Below are 7,681 nucleotides of genomic sequence, written 5' to 3' on the forward strand. Positions count from 1 at the left end.
GCATCATAACACCCACCATGCGCAACAAGGTTGTAGCACAAGGCCCGCACATCATGTGCGTCTGTGGCCCCGCACGTGCGTTGTGCATTATGCATCTGGCCAGCACCACATGTGACTCTATTGTCACCTGTATCAAAGACGCCATGCGTTCCTCGCGCATCACGCATGTCCTGCGTGCTGCAGCCATACCATACCGTGTGTGTATCACAAAAGGCCGACGTTTCTTTCATGTGGGAGGTGCGGTGTGCATGGGCGATATTTCACCGATCTTCATTTTGTTGTAGATTATCGCACACGTTCGATTTCGGTTGAGGCGAGTCCGTGCCAGGACGTTCCACAACAGCCACAGGTGGCATATCACACTGCGCCTCAAGAGGAGCCTTCTACTTCTCGTTCGCTCGCAAGTGAGCCATCACTTTCTCAAATTTGTCACTCATATATTGCTGGAAAGAAATCATCCGGCTCTCAAATTGCTTCATTCTGGTCTTGACCGCAGCGGTTCTTGTCATGATCAGCTCATTCTTTTCGTCAAATTTCTGCTGCAGCGTCTCTATCAGATCTTCCTTAAATGGAGTCTTCGGCAGCATCAACTCTGATACCAATTGATATGGGCCCGATTGATTTTTGGATCTCTGTCGCGTTTACACTGTGCTCACAGGCACCAAACTCAGCTCCTAGCTATTCAGCACACATAGGTGCCTCGAGTACTGTGCACACAGGCAGTAGCCAGCAATTAGCTCACACAAAAGCTTGCAACTAACTTGATTATTCGCAATTGTGACTGATGTGCACAAGCGTCAAAAAGATCAAGTCCTTGCTAATACAACAATAAGATCTCTCCTTAGTCAGTTTGAGATCGTAGTTGATCGATCTTCTGCAACGGCTGGAGCTGGAATGATTGAGATTCAACCTACAAGATACAACCGTTAAAGAGTTACATACCGATCAGAATGGATTCGTGTGATGATGCACTTAGCTCAGAACATTTGGACAGTGATTGAGATTAGCTCAATTCACTGAAGCGCTTGGACAATGTCCAGTTCGGTTCCATCAGATGAGGTGCACGCCCTGCTAGATGATCCACATTCATTTTCTGCATAAAACTGCACTTAAACCAGTACTTAATATAGATCTGGAAACAGTTGATTGTGCACTTAGCTATAAACTATTGATCGGTGAATTAGAATTGTTCTAATGTCACCGGAGGCTAGATCAATCTCTCTAAGGCACGATCTAGCCTATGCATGTGGCTAACTGACTATAGAGGATTACCTTCTGACGTAGGGATTGAAGAAGATTAGTGGAATGAATTCTGGATATCTTCAATAACTGATGGATGAGTTAGAGAAGTCGATCCTCACTTGGAGGCCACTCCAAAGCTGGAGCTAAGAGAGAAACAAGCTTTATTGAATGAGCTCAAATTCAGAAATGATTAAAGAATTTCTATTGACACTTGCAACAATGTATTTATAGGTTGGCTGGAGTGTTCATTGGGTGGCCCTCACTTCAAGACCATCTGATGACGCTCCTATTCCTTGGTTGCAGACCACTACGCCCAATTGTTGACCAACTTTCTTGCTGACTAGGTGGACCTCCTTTGCTGCTCACACATGCGACTAACTGCAGACTTGACCCATCATTGCGCACTCACTCGGCTGCCTCTGCTAGCAATGGTGTGGTTCCAACTGGACCCGTATCACTAGGTTTGGGAGATACAGTCGAAACACTGCAACCACATAAAAAAAACACAAGCAACCAAGCCAGGCGGCAATACTTAGTAGTGTCGTCAACTCCTAAAGGCGATATAGAGTATTGCCACATAGTGGCCTTGGCAGAAATACCCACTATTGCTGCCAACCCCCTTTTGGAGATGGCGACAATACCCTTTGTTTACAATGGAGATGTGGTTTTAAGGCTTGGGGGGTCGAAACCTATAAATACTCACCTCTCTCATCTTCATTCCTTTTCATCTTAAACTCATCTAGAGCTTTCCAAAAGCTCTCAAGTCCCTTCAATTGTCTCATTTTAAAAAAAAAGTTGCTTCGAAAATCATCCCTTTTTCGAAAAACTTGTGGGTTTTTTAGATCTTGGGTTGGGAAAAGATTCTCTTAGTTTCCAAATCTCTCTCTCTCCTCAAAGAGCCGCCCAATCGGAGAATCAACCTATGCAACCTTCAATTTTGAGGAGGGGCCTCAAGGTAATTTTTAATTTTTTTCTTAATTTCCATTAAAATTTTCATTTCTCTACGTATTTTTTTTGCATTCTTGAGGTTCTTTTTCTTATGATTTTGGTTTTCTTGGTTTTCTTTTCCCAAGAAGAAACAACCACACCATTCGAACCACTGAAAAACATGAAAACTTACTAAAAAATAAGTAGCTGGAAAATAAAAAGAACCCAAAAAAACTCTCTTTTCATAAAAAAAACATCAAGCGGCTGATAAAAAGAACATAAACTTGGAAGAGAAAATGAGCAGAAATTATGGGGAGGGCAAACTTGATTTTTCAAGATACTAAATCCAAAGAGGCCAATTGTAGAAAATTAGGGTTTCATGAACATCCCTAAACCCTTGTTACGTTATTGGGTCCATGAGGTAAGTCTAGGTTCAAGCCTAGGACTGGGTTATGTTGGGTAGGCGAAAAAAGGGTTAGGTTTTATTTGGGTCTAACAGGTTTCGAAAAATAGATCAGTACGCCCAAAATACAATGGGTGAAACACTACAGTTGTAGGGGTAGTCTTGGGACACATGAAAGTAGGTTATGACAAAAAAATAGGGCCAAACACCACATAATTCATGATTTACAAGCTCAGGATCAGGCTTCTGAAAATTATGTTTCAGGTTCAGCATGGTTGAATAAAAAGGTCAGTTCTCTTTACTGGGTCAGGGTCTCAGATTGATTTTTGGAGGGTTGGTTGGGGACACATGGGATCACCTATGGTTAAATGTAAGGCTTAGGCCAGGTTGGGTTAGGGAGATATGACTCAAGAAAGTCGGGTCAAATTCTAAAGTTCATAACATGCAAAATAGGTTGGGTTTTGGGGACCAGTTTGGGTCAAAATGGTAAAAACATGGATTTGGAATTAGGTTAAGGTTGGTTTGACTTGTTGGGACCTAGAGATAATTCTTAGAAGGGTCTACTAAAGGTCTGAAGGTCCAGAGGGTCATCTGGGTACAGGATGGTGCAACAGGGGTTCAACCACTACCGAGCTCGGGTCCACCATCCATACTTGGCTTGAGCCAAATATCAAGGTGCAGACCTACTTAAGGTCTGATCTTAATGCAGCATAGGAAAATGTGAGACAAGGCCTAAATGCCAAGGAGAGAGAAGTGAGGAAAGAATTGGGGCTAAGAAAAAGAGATAGAGAGAGAGAGAGAAGTGAGAAGTGAGGGGCAATTTTCAGAGAGAGAGAGAGAGGTAATTTCAATTCATTTCATTTTATGATTTTTAAAGCTCATTACAAGGGTATATATAGACTTTAGAGGGGACATTTACACCTCTACACAATTTACCAAACTATAGTCAAGAGACTCTAAAAACTAGGTAAAAGACTTCTTGACTACAACCAAAATTAGATACACCTTCCAAGACCTAATCAGTCCCAAGTAAACACCTCCCTTGACCGGGCCAGAATTAGCTAAGCCAATTCTTGCTTCTTCTCTTTTCTTAGACTTTCCTACATGGACATAAAGGTGTCTTCAAGAAGAAAGGTCGACCTCTAGGTGGGTTCTACAAGAGTCATCTGGTCCTTAGTTGCTTCATGGATTCGAGTCCGTCAAAACAGGTCTGATTCCTTCTTGCTCTATCATGTCCAACACCGAACTGGATCTGGGTCTCAAATGCGAAATAAAGTGATGCCCTAAATCTAATTAGGGATAACAGTGGACCAGGGTGGGTGCATGAGACAAGGTCTCCACTCTCGCCCTATCTCCAAATTTTGCCCTCCATCCTCGTGGTGGGGGGACTTTGGACCTCCACCAATTCTCCATCTCAAAATAATCATCCCCATCTTTGTCCCCGTAGGGATGACATAGAGCAATTACTTAGTGTAATTGTCGATGGGTTTTTGTCATGAAATGCTTGAAAAAAGCATACTAAATAAAAAGTTCACATAAAACAAACATGTTTGTGGTAAATTTGAAGATTGAGCAATAAAATATATCAAGTTTTAAAGAGGAATAAGAAGAAAATAGGAAGGAGAGAGGAAAGAAAGTGTTTAGGGTGAGGAATATATATATATATATATATATATATGATTTTATAATATATATAAGGATATATTAGTAATTTCGTTAATAAGGATAGGGGATCAAGGATAAGGTGGGGCAGGGCAGAGCTGGGGAAAGAGTAAGTCCATTCTTGCATGGGTTTTGATTTTCACCTTCATCCCTGGTCCATTCTCCGTTTTATGTCCTTCATCCCTAGTCCAAGCAGGGCGGGTTCAGACGGATCCTGGTTCTCCTCGGTCTATTGCCATCCTTAAATCCAATGCATTTCTTGGCTAAGGATGATGCAAATACTGATGCGGCACTTTAGGGGTGGATCTAGATTTGCAGGAAATTGATCATCATCAATTGCTTGGACCATGGAGCTTGGATTTGGGTTTTCAACATCTACCTCTATAGTCTTGCTTGGATTCACCCAAATCATTGGTATAATGGGTTTAGATGTAAGTACGCCATACTTATATTCATTTAAGCCAATGAGTGCAGATCAAGGTCTTCTATATTAAGATCTACTTTGATTGACTAGGCAATGAATCTGGAACAAGGACCTCTAGAATTTGGACTGTATCATCACCTCTCCCTTGAGAATTTTCTAGTCTACTAGGCAAGAGTTTGTTACGAAGTTTGTCATCTTTCTTTAATGTTGGTGGTATTCTCCATGGTGCTTGACAGATTGTTCTCCGGCCTTGAACACAACTCGATACCCATGTGTCCTTCCAACACACGAGTTGTCTGCACTTGTGAGCCTCAAGAAGAGAAAGCTCACTTTATCGATGGTAGATCAGATGTTGGCCTCCACCTAGACAAAAAGGAGTGATTGAGTTTGATCCAAACACTATGATTTGTACTCTAAAGGTAACCTCATTGAGAGTGCTTTCATTGGAATTCAAACTCAAGCCTTGATCTTCTATTGCGCCACTCTGATCCCAACATGAGCAATTTAAGGCATACGACATATTGGCAAAGAGAACATGAGTCCCTATTTCTTGACCATGGCAAATGATGCACACAAAGAAGTTGGTTTGCCATGTACGGGTGTTGCACACAGTGAACAAGGACCTACTCGATTTGCATAATCGGGTATGCACAACTTCTAATTGGTTGGGATCTCCGGTGTCCAACTACTCTAATAAAAAATCCACATTTTAATTGGAGCGGGATTGAGGCACATTGTTCCACGAGGCCTTGAAAGCTCATGTAATGCCACCCACGAGAATTTAGTCTTCTTTCTTCATGTGCCAAATCAAAGATGATTAATTCCTTTGCATTCATGGGGGAGCTTTGGCATGATTGGTGAGGTTTTCAAAAGCTATTGGGTGGCCTTCAAACATTACTTAGGATCTTCTCTTGATGTCACAACCACCAGACTCTACGACGAGCACCTTGAAAACTTTGGGCACGGTGAGCGAGGGACTCATGCATATGGTTTGCTTGAGTTTCTCTAAATTAATTCTGGCTCCTTTCGACCAAGCGAAAGCATTACCTTCCAACCTTGCTTTCAAGGGGGCAACCATGTTTTCAACATCCACTTTGCATCTTTGACCCTCCATGATGGGTCCAAAGAACCTTCTCAAGGCCTCAAAGGGTGCAAGCTTAGGTCAAGAGGTCATGGCCTCGATCTTCTCAAATTCTGCACCTATGCCTTGTTCGTCCACTTAATGATCATGGTAGGACATAGTAAGGTGTCCCAAATTGCAGGGGATCAATACGACCATGAATACATGCTTCTCAAAGGGAATATGAGGATATTGAGAATTATCGAAAGGGAAGGAGATAAGTTTGGTGATCTTGTTTGCAACCACCTTTCTTGTTTTGTGAACCTTTGGCCAATCGAGAGGTCGACTAGGCCTATTTACGAAGGCTGAAATTTCAAGTCATTTCTCTTCTACTCGAGCCTTGGTGAAACATCCTTCTAGGGTTTGAGTATCTTGAGCTATGAGTTCTTCTTGTATTCCAACCCTAGACTTTTTTTTAATAAGTTTATCGATGTGGGGTTTGCCCAAACCTCATGCATGATACATGGGTCTTTGCACATCAAGAGTTCAAACTCCCTTAGGAGTCCCATTTTGAATGTGACCCTAGTGGGTGTCCCAAGGCAATGCTTGTGTCACTGGTCCCACTTTAAATCATTGTCATTGAGGTGTTATAAGGTACAACCTAAACTATTTTTGAGGATTTTCATTAGGCTTATAGTTCACCTTTTAACATCATAGAACTTATCATACAAGTTCGAGAGAGAGGAGGAAGGAGTTTCTTCCACTTGCTGAAGTGGAACATCCTCTTGTCTCACTTATGAGTCCGCTTGCACCTCCTCTAGCAATTCTTTGGAAACTGCATTGACCTCAAGAACGATGGCAAGTTCATCCTTACCAATTTGATTCATGGGTTGCAGCAATGGGGCTGATTCACATGCTAAAACCTTGGCATGCTTCTCGAGCAAAACTCTTTTTTGGGAAGCATGTCAAGGCAGTTGTTGTTTGACCCAGACTTCCTCCATTTTTTGTAGCAAGCTTGCGATGTCATTTATGACATCGGTCACACACTTTTCAACCAAGCGCTTTTCAACAACAATATGTTTGGTATTAGACTTTTTCTTGGCGGTTTGGCTAGAGAAGGATCATTTTGGAAATTAGGAGGTAGCATTAGGGTGACCAAGGTTTGCACTAATACCAATTTGTTATGTTCTTAGACCCACGGGGTAGGTTTAGGTTTAAGCCTATGACTGGGTTAGGTTGGGTTGGCTAAGACAAGGTTAGGTTATGCAGTTTTTAGGAAAAATATCAGTATGCTCAAAATACAGCAGATATAATGTTGCAATTTTAGGGGTAGGCTTGAGACACATAGAAGTAGGTCCTGGTTTGGGCTTAGGTTAAGGTTGGTTTGACTTACTGGGAGCTAGAGAGGATTCTTGAGAGGGCCTGTTACAGGTCTGAAGGTCCAAAGAGTCGTCTGGGCATAGGATGATGTAGTAGGGGTTTAGCCACCACTGAGCTCGAGTCCACCGTCTATACTTGGCTTGGGCCAAGTACCAAGGTGCATTGAGGTTTGATCTTGATGCAACAAAGGGAAACATGAGACAAGGCCTAGAGGCCACATAAAGAGAAGTGAGGAAGGCCTAGGGTCCAAGATATATATAGAGAGAGGAGAGGGCGATTTTTAGAGAGAGAGGCAATTTCAATTTATTTCAATTTATTTCATTTTGTGATTTCTTAAAGCTCATTACAAGGATTTATATAGACTTGAGAGGGGATATTTACACCTCTAAACAATTTACCAAACCATAGTAAAAAGACTAAAAACTAGGTAAAAAACTTCTTGACTACAACAAAAATTAAGTACACCTTCTAAGACGTAGTTTATTCCAAGTAAACACCTCTCTTGACTTGGCCAGAATTAACTTGGTTAATTTTAGCTTCTTCTTCTACTTTCTTAGATGTTCATCAAGGCGTTTTCAAGAGG

The sequence above is a fragment of the Nuphar pumila genome, chromosome 14, assembly GCF_984573655.1.
Source record: "Nuphar pumila chromosome 14, dmNupPumi1.hap1.1, whole genome shotgun sequence".
Lineage (NCBI taxonomy): Eukaryota > Viridiplantae > Streptophyta > Magnoliopsida > Nymphaeales > Nymphaeaceae > Nuphar > Nuphar pumila.